Source organism: Artibeus jamaicensis, unplaced genomic scaffold (assembly GCF_021234435.1).
Source record: "Artibeus jamaicensis isolate MK-2021 breed Jamaican fruit bat unplaced genomic scaffold, CSHL_Jam_final contig_3176, whole genome shotgun sequence".
Taxonomy (NCBI): Eukaryota; Metazoa; Chordata; class Mammalia; order Chiroptera; family Phyllostomidae; genus Artibeus; species Artibeus jamaicensis.
This window is the reverse complement of record NW_026521740.1, coordinates 57,712-70,909: the sequence shown is the minus strand read 5'-3', so window position 1 is coordinate 70,909 and position 13,198 is coordinate 57,712. Positions and strand designations below refer to the sequence as shown.

Here is a 13,198-nt window from a genome sequence, read left to right as displayed (position 1 = left end):
TTCCTGCTTGGGAGGAAAATAAAGGTGCAAGGTTGGATGATCACACAAACAGTGCTAAATAAACACTGATGGAACAGAACTATCTCCACACATCCCCTCACTATACCCTGGACCAGATGCAGGGGCAAAGCAGAGAGGTCTTGCCACTGGGTCCAGACTGGGATGAAAGGGAGAAATAGAGCCAGGAGCCAGGGCCCAGGAGGAGAAAACCGTGGGTCAGATCCCCAACCGCACACCCTGAAGCTCTCAGCAGGAGGTTGGTGAATACTGCTGCAATGGCAGGCAGCCAGACAACATCAACTTCCTGTAGTCAGCAGTGGGAGAGGAGTGACAACTGGAAGCACCCTCACGTATACATGGAAAAGCTGGGAAGGGACAGAGCAGTACATTAGCTCAGATCCTTTCCTGTACCAGGGATGGAGGAAGAGCTCCCTAAAGACTCCTCCTATTGCCACTTCTTCCTTCTCTAACTCTTCTTCCCGTCCTGAAGCTCTGAAAAAAGGAAGCCCTCCAAGTGCATAACTTCTCACTTTCCCCCTGGCCTGCCCCTTCAGTGTTCCTCTAGTGCGGTTGTCAGAGTCCCGAGCCCACCCAGTCCCCTGGGTCAGTCTCTACAGCATAAAGCTCATTAGAGATGCAGAATCGCAGACGTAAGGAAACAGAGTTAGCATTACATTCAAGCCTAAGATGTCCTTCTCTAGGTCATCCTTCACCCACTGCCAGGGTAATTCTCTGACAGTACAGTGGCAACCATGTGACACCCCTGCTCAAAACTTTTAGTGTCCCCTCATGGACTATTAAATCAGGTGCTATCCATGTTTCACCAGGCCTTTTAAAACCTTCTGCCACTTGGCCCCTACTTCCTTCCAGATTTCTGACCACCCAAAACCACCTGTGGAAACCATGAGTCAGTCTGACTGAACCATATCCTGTTTCTGCATCTGGTCCATGCTGTGGAATGGGGATGAGGTGGAAATTCGTTTTGTTCTGTAAATGTTTAGTTAGCACTTTCTGTGCGCCTCGCATGCGACCTGTTTGTTCTTCTCACCCAGGCCTGAAACCACCAAACCCCATTTCCTTGCCTTTGCTCTGATCCCTCTGCATGGGGAATCCTCCCCCTCCCACCATATCTTTGCCTCCTGAAATCCAAGGCCAAACTCGAATGTTGGCTCATGCACCAGTTCCATGTGTTATGCACGGTTAAGGCAGAGGTGACCCAGGCACCTGGCTGGCTCCAGTCCTGCCTGTATCTGTCTTTGATCAGCCTCAGTTTTCTAATCTAAAAAGCAGTGATACTGAAACCTGCCTTCAAGGTTGTAATGATGCAATAAAGTGGTGTCTCTTTTTAAAGCAGACTTCCTCACTGCAAAAGGATGTTGAGGGAAATGAACAATGTAGGAAACACGCCAGCTCTGCTTCTCTTCCTTCATCCCTGTCTGTCCCCATGGTGCCCTAACCCCCTCCTGAGAGCCCTGCAGCACTTTGGACATCTTTGAGGACAGCTGTCTCATGCTACCTTATGAAATGCAAATATCACTATCATCTTTGAAAAATACTAAACTCAATTCAAGTTCATTTCGTAGGAAGTTTAATGCTCTTCCTTATAGTTTTGCAAATTCTCCAGATGTATGTTCTGCTTTCTGTGGGCTCCGAGCTGTCTAATCCAAATTACGTATCACATTTTACAGATGTTCAACCATCTCCACCCAAAAGTGACATGAAGAGCTCCACTCCTTTAATTCACGCCCCCCCCTCCCCTGCAACTCCTTCTCCACTTGACATATAGGATGAAGACCAGTTAGGTTAAAGCAAAGCAAGCAGTTTGTAATGGCACACGTGACACCCCGTGCAAAGAATCTTTCACCACGCTGCCTCTGGAACTGCTCACGGGCCCCTCTCCTCCCAGCTCCAGCCTCCCACCTGCTGAGCAACACTGTCCTCATGTAAGTCTGTTCTCCAAGGTTCTGCTTCTCAGGCCCCAGAACCTCCATTTCCTGCCTTTATCATGCAGAGTAGTTTAGCTTTCTAGTCCAAACTCGTCTCATTAATGTGCTCTGCTGAAAAATACCTGCTTCACTGACCCCTGAGCATCTTGGAAAACCTAGAAGAGGCTTTTAATTTTGCCTCTTTTTAAATTTTTCTTTTTTGTTCTTTCTTTTTTTGCCCCACTTCACCATAGTTTCTATCAGTGAAAGAGTGAAAGTAAGCCCATAGCAAATTCTTTTTGTGTGAATGATGACAATCCTCTTAAGAAGACAAAAATTGCTACAGTCTATTTTTTCAATAGCACATTTAATTAAATTGTTTTGGAACTTGTATCATAGTAATTTCCCCTTAGGAGATGTTAGAGTTCTTGAGGGTGGACAGTGTCCTATTCACTTTGTATCCTTCGAGATGCTTGGCACAAGCACAGCAGGGAGTGGGTGGTCGACAGTGGACTTGTGGGATGGAATTGAGAGTTGACTGTCTGACCTCCTGAGTCTTCTCAGGGCTATTTAAAATGAAAGATTAGATGCACAAGCCAATTATCTGAGCCATTGTGGACTGAAAAACTTCTTCAATTTCACCCAAATTTAAACAAGTTTCTAGGGAAGAGGTATTATAAGCAAATTTAGTGTGCATTAAGTGCATATTATTGCCAGCATTTATATTCAATTTCCACAGTCTTTTTATTGCGAGATGAATGCCTAACATCACTGCCCTCATATCGACACCTCTGGATCATATTCAACTAAAGTAAGCCACTACGATATGTAAAAATTAGTTGAATACGTTTTTAGTGGAATAAAGTACCAAGTAATCACAACAATGAAAGTTTCACTAATACCATAATTTACAACATAATGTGGATTTTAAATATTATTAATTGCATGTTAAATTCTTCGGAGCAGCTGCCTTTTAGCTGTCAATGATTAGTGAATATTCAAATATCAAACACATCGATTAACTCTTCCTGAGAAAAATTTCAGAGGAAGATAGCAGAGATCTGTTGTGGACTGCTCTGGTTCTAGGAATTGTGACTCTACCCCCTGTGGCTAAGAAGGAATCAGTGACCTCTGGAATGCCAGCCACAGGAGACAAAGCTTGTCTCTGGTAGCAAACACTGCCTCAGTTTCCTCTCCCTGCCCCCAAAGCTTGGTCAGAAGTCAATAACAGGTAAGACCCCTCATGGCAGGAGGCAACCTAAGCCAGACTCGACTACATGGGAGGCCATCATGGAAGGACTCGGGGGACTGCAACAAAGAGCAATGGGCTCTTGCCACCCACCCTCCTGGCTCAATCCCCTTAAGCCTGAATACCTGATGGGGAGGGGTGCTGCTCCTTGCCCTGCTAGATCATGTCCTGGGGAACAATCTGGCATCACAAAGACTTCCTGATAAACCTGTGAAATCTGCTCTGCTAAGAGTGCTTTCATTCATATGATAAGGGTCTGAGAGGAAATGAGTATGTCTCCCCAAAGTTCTGCAACCCCCTTTCCTGACAGACACTGATTCACACTATGCCCTCAGATTTCTTTGAAATGTTATCCACTGTTTGATCCTTGCTGCCCTGTATTCCTGTGTATTACAACCCAATAAAAGCCTTTGGAGGAAGGGGCTCAACACCTTTTTCCCCTGGGAAATTGGCCACTGCTCAAGTCCTTTTTTTCTCTGGGAAACTAGCCACCTCTCCTCCCCAAGCAGATCACATCACGTCTGTTGTCTTGTTTACTTTCATCCGTGGTGGTTGGTGGGGGGACATGCAGGAAAAGTCGCCCTCCACAGAGATATGATTTAATGTTTTGTCAACACATTGGTCCACAAGAGTAAGCCTTTAAAGTCTTTGTGGCAGTTGTTCTATACATTTAAAGAAGGGATGAAGCAATAAAAATATGTGGGAAGGCACATATATCACATTTTCTTATTTCTTGGTCTTAGCAGTGTTGATTAAAGTGTTTGGGGTATTCTAAATAAGCTACAAGAATTCTTTGATGAACAGAGTTTGTTTTTTAAAACTGGCTACAATCTATTCACTGACTTCGTAGGAACTCAGAACATGGTTTTTATTGATACACATTTCCTTGCAATAGCTGAATATTTCCTTGGGCTTATATAGTGCAGTTGAGTTTGACAGGTTATATCACTCAAATATTTAGATTTCAGTTTAAAAGTTTAAGCATCCAGATGTTTCTAGATGAGTTTCTTTTCTGAGTAGTTACTTGGTTTCAGGATGCTCATCCAGGTAAGGCATATGAGAAAAACTTGCCATTATTAACCATGCATACACACAATGTTTTCTTTGAGACATCAGTATTATTATACAGTAAAAACAGTAATTGTATAAAAGATTGTGTTAGTCGTATCTACTGACAGACATCCACAGTTTATTGCACTTGCAAAATCAGATTGGTTTCCACGCGGTGGTTCTAATAATCACAGAATTAAAGACAAATTATTTGGATTACTTGCATATTAATAGGAATTCAAAGCTTATGAGAGAAAAGAAAGAAGGTGACTAGATATGTTATAGTAATACGAGAGTTTAATACTAATATTTTACCAGTTCAGTTACATTTGTCCTTGATGCTTATAACCATTAAAACACATTTATTAAACAAGTATTTATTGAGTACTTACTATGATCTTGATAGGCGACTTCCTTTAGCAGGTGTTTTTGGTCTGATATTCCGGCTGTAGGACAACCATTTACTGTGATGGGCAATCTACAAGATGATGCTTCAGCTGACATGGTGCACCTCTATCAAATCCTCCCTATTGGGTACCTCACAGTGATCTTCTGTTTACAGTTGTTAAACTACTGTTCTGTCCCAGTTCAGTAGAGCTAGATCCAGGCTTATTTTCAGATCACATAAGAGTACAGAGGCCTTAGTATACTTGGGGTAGGCAGCCATTAGTGTGGAAAATTCGAGACTAAAATGGCCTACTAGTAAGAATAATGGTTGCCACGCTGTTTCAAAGCACCCATGAGCACTTCCACAAGCAAAGATTTGGAATCTGACTGTATGAATTAAGCCACTTTGCTATCAATTAAACATCAGGATTATTCTGTGATGGCTATTATTTGTTACCATTATTCTGCTTTTCAAATGATCATAAATATATTATTAAGTATGTTTCTGAGTGATTATAAATGACTTAGGTAAGTACATCATTGTTAATTTAGCATATATCATATATCATTGGCATTGGTTTTAACTTGGGCCCACAGTTTTCTAATAAGCCATTGCCAAATGACGTATACTCCTGAAAACACCTCAGATTTGCTGAATGGTAGGTAACATTTAATTTATTATATTCCCTCAGTGAGTCTATTTAAACAACTATAACTATTTGAATAACTTCCATTATACTTAAGAAGTTAAATATGTTACTGCATTATAATTTTAGGATACATAAACTGTTTATGTCTTTATTCCATTTATAAGGTAAGTTAAATGTTTCAGGCTAGAAGTTTATGTAACATTTTATCTTTTCAATATTTTGTTATCAAGAACTTTTTTTTCATTGGAAAAAGTGGGTCCAGTGAAGCGGGTGTCCTCACCCAACACGGGTGGGAACACTGGGGTACTCTCTCTGGTGCCCGACGGGCCGGGCGTAGAATCCCTAGCTCTGTCACTTCGTGTGTGTGCTTGGGCTCAGTCTCTCTAAACCCAGGTCCCTCACATATAAAATGAACATAATAACATTTGCTTTAGAAGGCAATTGTAAGGCTTGCCTAGCCCAAAGCAATCATTCTGTGAGCAGTAATCATTATGTACAATATGATTAAATGATGGCGCATGTCTATCCAGGCCTTGGGAGGCATCTTGCCTTGGGTGAAACCAGGTGGCCTCTTCTGGAATTAGTGGGGATATGTGTGTGTTGCAGTGTAGTTGCAAGATAAGAAAGTGGGTGCCACATCCCTTTCTCTGACTTGCATCTTATAGGTACCCCCAAAGCTCAGGGACATTGCCATTCTGTTTGATCTTGTGCAAATATGGCAAACCAATTTTCTATTTAGCCACATATAAATTAATCTGTAATTTAACCTGTGAGAGTGCATAGGAACCCTCTGGGTCTTCTTCCCATCAGCTGGATGAGCCATTTCAGGACTGGCAAATGGATCCTTTTTAAACCATATCAGGTGCTCAAGAGGACAAGTAAAGGTGTGTCTGAGAGCCACAAGCCTGAGCTCTCACAGTTACCTCACACATCAGTTTACCCAGGCCCTGGTTTTCTATCTTAAGAGTAGAATGCAAAGATATTTCCTCTGAAATTCCCATAAAGTTAGGTTGAGCCAGGGAGCTAACTGTGTGTTAACTCTGTGGAACTTGACAGGTATTCCTTGCAGGTAGGCTTAATTGAAAGAAAAAGGCACCGGTGCCAATGCCCTGGAGCTTGTCCTAAGGCTCAGGAACAGGGTCTCCTCCTTCTATTCCCCGTTTGGTGAGGGAAAGGGGGAGATAGCCTGGTTAGGACACTGGCCAAGGGGCAGGAGTTTGGCTGGGCTCTGTGTAGAGCAGGAGACACCAAGGCTGTGAGAGCAGAAAAACTCAGAATCCTACAGGACAGCCACATTCCAAAGAGCCAAAAGTAGGAGAAGCATCCAATTGGAGAATCTAGTCTCAAGGTCAAGTTCAAAGAAAAGGCAGACAATATAAGAAAAGGAAGATTCAAATGTGGTAGAAAGGTGCATAAAGGGGAAGAAAGGAATAGTGTTCCTGAAAAATTTTTATAATATCAATTGACATCTATAGTTTACACCTAATGGCTTGCTGTAGGGACTAAAGAGGTACTGGTGGCAAGTGGGCAGGTGGGTGAGCAGAGCCTGGGGGAGACAAACAGGTAACAGGGACGTCAGTTATTATTCCAATGCAGGCTGATTTTAAGCTTCTTCGATTCAGCGTCTAATCGAGTGTGAGGGAACTCCCTGCCCCCACCCAAGAGTAGAGCCCTTGCCCTTTTCTCCTGGATCTGTTCATAGTCTGGGTCTTTGAAGGAGTGGATGGGGGTCCCCTTGGGTGGTCATATAAGGAGTAAGCCTGAGTGGACTTCACTGTGCTGGGCAGTGCTGGGTGTGGACCAGGAAATGGCTGGTTTGGTTTCCGTGTCTAGGAAAGGGGCTTCTCCGCTGAAGGCAGATGTTCTGAGACCTGTGACTTTGGGACCTCACACAGTGACCCTTGCTGAGTTCCACTCACCCTGTTCTTCTGGAGCAATGGCTCTCCAGGCTGCTTCTCTAAGCTTCAGCTCCCAGCCTCGCAAGAGGCGCTCTGGTGAGCCCCTCTCATTGGAAAATCCCTTTTCCACAACTTCCTGTTTCCCTCTGAGGCCCTGCGTCCCTTCACATCGCCCTCCTCTCCTGTGGCATTTTCACAATAGACTTTGATCGTTTCGAAATTAACTTGTTAATTAAAAACCGAAAATTTAGCTGTCCTTGAGATTAAAAAGAACTTAACTCCAAATCCTCCCTGGAAGGGAGGTGAAATGTTTGCTTTCCATCTTTTTGCGCAGACAAGCCAGGGAAAAGCAAGCCTGTCCCATAAGCAGTCTGAAAGTTCACAAAATGTTCATGTAAAAAAGGATCAAAGGCCACTAGAGGAGAACCAGACATCCTCAAACCAGGAACAAAGCCAAGCTGGGACTCAGAGGTGGAGGGTGGGGGTGGGGAGGTGCACAGTTAAAAACTACAAACCCAGACAGAAAAGATATTAAGTAGTATCTGTTTGTCTCCTCCACGAAACTAGAAATTCTCCATGATGGCGATCGTGTTATTCAACTTTCTGTTCTCAGCACCTAGAACAGTTATTAGCATGTAGTAGGTGCTTAATAAATGTTTACTTGAAACTAACTAAACTTAGCAAACTGTTTTCACGACAGGATTCCAGTTAGTTATGTGCAAAGTCCCTAGTATGACTTAAAAGTTCTATGCATCTCAGAAAAGTCTTGAAACTTTAGAGCAGTGATGTTCAACTGGTATGCCACAAAAGGCACAGTAGTGTGCAGTAAGAAGTTGCTTTTAAGAGTTATTTATTTATTTCTAGAGTTCAGGGAAGGGAGATAGAAAGAGGGAGGACAACACTGATGTGAGAGAGAAACATCAATCAGTTGCCTCTCACATGCACCCTGACCAGGGGCCAAACTTGCAACCCAAGTATGTGCCCTGACCAGGAATCGAACCGGTGACCTTTCACTTTGTGAGATGATGACCAACCTACTAAGCCACACAAATCAGGGCAAGAAATTTTAAAACATGCAATACCTGACTATTGACTCAGGAGCACTGGCCTCTTTTCCCTCAGCATGTCAACTTAAAAAATGACAACAGCCAACACAACAGCCATCCAGTGTGAATATATCAAAATTATGCCTATTTTTATCAGATTGGTGGAAAATATAACATATTGTTTGGTGCGCTGCAGAATCTCAGTAATGAGTTTATGTGTGCCGTGAGATAAAAAAGGTTGAAAATTGCTGCTTTGGAGGACTAGAGGATTGGAGATATACTGAAATGTTAAGTGAATGCACATCCACAAATGTCCTAGACTGACAGAGAGACAAATGGAAAGAAAACAGGCCGGAAACTACCCGGTTGTAAAAAATAAAGTAAACGGTGACTCTCCGATTCCAAAGCTAGTCCCTTAAACAGTTTCTTTAACTCTAGGTGATCTGATTAGAGACACCTTAGAAATACTGAGTAGTCGTTTTATTTCCAAATAAAAACACACAACAAAACAAAACTCAGAAAAATGAAGGCAACAGAGAAGGATTCCAGTGGATTCTGAGGTCTGACTCATGTGGGGAGCAGGCATCCTTCTCAGCTGTGTGCGGCTCAGCCTGGCCAGCACGGGACTGTATCCTGGGAGTATTGCTGTTGCTGGTGGTGTTTCCAACTCACTATGGCAAGGATGCTTAACGTGAGTTTCTACTGCTTTACATTTTTAGGTGTAGGATACAGGACTGTTGAGCATGTTGTACAGCAGATCACTGGAACTTACTCATCTTGTAAGACGCCCACCTTTCCCTCCTTTTTCTCACTGTCTTTTATTTACTTTTGCCTTCATCGTGTCTAGTCCTGTTCTTTATTTCCCCATCTCCAGTGACCTAATTTGAAATATCATCACTTTAATCTGGTTAACTGTCACTGGTCCTGTTCTATCTGCAAAAGTATTACAGTTCCCTTCTGAAGGAGCAGTCAACAGCAAAAAAATCAAACTGACCTTATTTCTTACCATTCCAGGTCTGTACAGAGCAACTTTTCTATACATTCTAGGATTATTCTGTTTCTCTCTTAGACCATGTACCACACTGTATTATAACTATTTGTTTTCTTATAGTGAATGTCCCCTTCACTATCTTCTTACCCCTTTAAAAAAAGCAAGAAATGTTTTTTTAAAAAGATTTTATTTATTTATCTTTAGATGGGAAGGGAAGGAGAGAGGGAGAGAAACATCAATGTATGGTTGCTTCTCATACATCCTCTGCTGGGAACTGGCCTGCAACCCAGGCGTGTGCCCTGGCTGGGAATCGACCGTGATCCTTTGGTTCGCAGGCCTGTGCTCATTCCACTGAGCTACACCAGCCAGGGCTTGCAAGAAACGTTTTCTTCAAATCCTCAGACTTAGCATAGTGCCTGACACATAGTATTTAATAAGTGATGAATGAAAGGGAGGGAGGGAAGAGATAAGAAGGAAGCAAAGCCAAAAAAGAAGGAGAATGAAAGAAGTTAGTGAATTTTAATAAATTCATAAAGAGAAAATGTGATACTATAGTTGTGGAAACCACTTATTCATAGGCACTCTTACCACATAATCACTGTTAACTGCTCCTCAGTCTGGTCACTTGAAATCACCTGGCCATCTGGGGAGCCTGTCTTAAGTCAACTTCACATGCAAGGTATACCCCAGGCTGCAAATTAAGGTAGAAAATCAAAGCAATCATTTGTTTTGTGAGGGTCCCAAATTCTACAAATAAAGCCATCAACAACAAACACAGCATCAGACTAACCAAACAAACAACCGACTTTATTTTGGTTATCAGGGAATTTCAGGAGACTTATGGTTTCACTCCTTAGCTACATTTCTCTATTTTTCTTTTTTCTCCTTGTACATATAATGGGTTACTAATGATTATCTTTCTGATAAATAATCCTTTGAAAATTATTCTCTTTGAGTGACTTAACTGGTTTATTGAGTTACTTTGGTAAATAACTCTCTGTCTTTAGATCAAAATATTCCTCCAAGAAACATAGACCCAATGGACCCCCATGGACCCTGGGTACTGTGGACCCTGGGACCACTGAGACCGAATCCGAGTGTGTTTCTCTACTTCTTGCTGAACTGACCTTTACGGGTTTCTTTATTATGTGCTACAGAAACTAGCACACAGTAAATTTTATAGTTCTTAGCTAAAAATCGCTTATCTTGGTAAAACCAGCTCTGCCACTGTCCGAGTAGTACACTTTTACAATGAGATTTTTTAAAAATTAAAGATGGTATTAATCTATTTTTAAATAATCCAAGAAAGTAGTTAAACTTATCTTCTACCTTGAAACTTAATTATGGTCTATCATTAAAGTAGCTGTATAATACACATTAAAGAAGATTGATGACAATTTTAAAATCTCAACTCAATAAATACATTTCTGAGAAAAAAAATTATCCCATAAGAAACAGAAAATCTGAATACACCAATAATCCAGGAAGAAACTAATACAGTTGATGAAAAAAAATACCACCCAAATATATCAAATGGTTTTATAAATGAATCATTCCTGTGGTAAATAGAAAAAGGTGATCCAGTTAATTTGGAGACTGTATTTTTTCATGCATAATGTGCACTTTTTTACCCAAATTTTTGAGGGAAGAACAAGGGTGCACATTATACATGAGTAGTACCTGAAATACCTTATATCTGTTCCTGTGTTTTGTAATTGTTTGTTACATAAAATTTCTTGTACCATAATATGTTCAACAATAAATGCTAACTTTTTTTATAATACAAAAAACAAGTATCTAAAGGTACATAAATAAATAATTCAACTAAAAAATTGAAACAAAAGATTTTTCCCCTGAAAGTTTGGGCCAAAAGTGTGGGTGCACATTATACACGGCAAAATACAGTAAATATAACCTTGAGAGGGAACTGGCACGAGTGCAAAGCCAACAAATAGGAAGATGTGAGCTTGGTTTAGTGACAAAGAGAAACCCAGTCTAAAGTAAACCCCTAGTTAGTTGTACTCATTTTCTGTCAGTTATAGTATATATGATTTAAAAAGACAAATCATTTTATATGGCATATTCATTATAATGAACAACAGTGGACACTTCCATTAGGAGGTGGACTATAAATAATTCTCCTCTCATTAAATCTATTCTGGCCTTCATAACTCACCTATAATCAATAGAATGCATTGAAATGATGCTGCACAATTTCTGCCTTGATCTCTTGGAATGCTTGCTTTTCAGATGCTGCCTTTCAAAATCCAGCCACCGTGCTATAAAAAGCCTGAGTAAATGGAGATGCCAGGAGACTCTGAAGGTGATGCCCCAGGTAAGCTCCCAGAGGACAGCCAGCATCAATGGCTCCCACGTGAGTGAGTTATACAGCCTAGTCAAGCCTTCAGGTGACTGTACACATGAGATATCACAATGGATAACCACCTGGTCAAGCTCTTCCCAAACCCCTGACCCACAAAATCATGTTTTGTGCCACTCAATTTTTGGATAATATGTTATGCAGCCATAGATAACCAAAGCCTCAATTCTATGAAGCAACCCACACCTCATTCTGGCAAGTCCCTATATGGACGACTGGAACCAATAGCGGGAGGACTGGTGAATAACAGTCCACCAAGTGCGGACTTCATGATTAAAGGTTACAGGCATGAGGGATTTTGTAATACAAGCGTGATGCCCCGAAAGGGCAGACTGGACCAGCAACTAAGGATCCCTCATCATAGGCTTGGGGACTACACTACACCAGCCACCTTATAATGAAACCAGAGGACAGCATAAGGGACTCCAGTAAATTTGAGGCCCCTTCTCTCTCACAGTCAAGAATCATGCAAGCTATCTCTATTTCCCACTGCCACAAACCTCTCTGTAACATCTGGGAGAAGATCAGTGAGAAGAGGAAAAAATATGAAAGGCTGAGCATTTAAGTGAGAGACTGAGTTACTTATCCCATTACACTTTACCAGAAAGACCCTAAAAGAACTGACAAAACTAAGCTCAACCCCGTGCTGCTACTGAGGAAGACTGTATTCATGAGAGAAAACTAAAAATTCACGTACAGTGTTTTAAATGTCTGAACCCACTGCTTAGGTACCTGTATTGAAATCATTATTTAAAAAAAGGGACAAGTTGATTTTAAGCACTAAATTCTTACTGATTGTAACACTGTTGAATGCACCTAAATCACTAGACACAGGTAAGGCTTTCTTTGTCCAAAGGATTTACAGTATAGTAACAACTTGAAGACTAGGAGGAAATGGATGTGATAACTAATAATGGTATGTTTAAAATAGTTACTTTGCTCTGACTGGTGTGGCTCAGTTGGCTGGGTGTTGTCGATTGAAAGTACAATTCTGGTCAGGGCATATGCCTGGGTTGTGGGTTTGGTCCCTGTTCCTGGTGTGTATGAGACTGAAGTTTCTGTCTCAGACTGATGTTTCTCTCCCTCTTTCTCCCTCCCTTCCTTTCTCTCTAAAAAATAAATAAACAAAATATTTTTTAAATACATTATTTATATCTTAAAGGATATACACCCTGGCTGTTTGAATTATTTGAACAGCGAGCAAGAACAAATATAAACAACCTAGATTTTAATTGATCATATTTGTCTTTGACAATAGCTACCATTTGTCAAACACCAGTAAATATCAACCTTTTTCATTCATTATCCATTTTCTCTTGTTCTTGCACTAGCCAAATAAAGTATCTTATTTTATATAAAAGAGCATTGGTTGAGAGGCTAAACTTGCCCTAGATAACCTGGCTAATAATTGCCAGAACTGGGCTTCAAACCCAGAAGTCTTTGATCTCAAATCACAACTATTCTGTTTCCATTACAACTAGATATCCTCCTATTGCTATAGCCATTAAGATTGATTTATTTTCGTTTTTATTTTAGATATTTTTAGGTTTTTTAAAAGATTTTATTTATTTACCTTTAGAGAGAAAGGGAAGGAGAGAGGGAGACAAATATCAATGTATGGT

At 41.1% G+C, this 13,198-nt stretch overlaps 1 long non-coding RNA gene across 1 annotated transcript; it reads right to left on the bottom strand.

Moving 5' to 3' along the window:
* Positions 1-2,292: 2,292 nt before the first annotated feature.
* Positions 2,293-7,513, bottom strand: LOC128627111 (uncharacterized). Its single transcript, XR_008391233.1, has 3 exons — positions 7,181-7,513; positions 4,617-4,702; positions 2,293-2,491 (listed from the first exon to the last, which is right to left on the bottom strand). It is a non-coding gene; the product is annotated as an uncharacterized LOC128627111 (long non-coding RNA).
* Between the last annotated feature and the right edge of the window lie 5,685 nt (positions 7,514-13,198).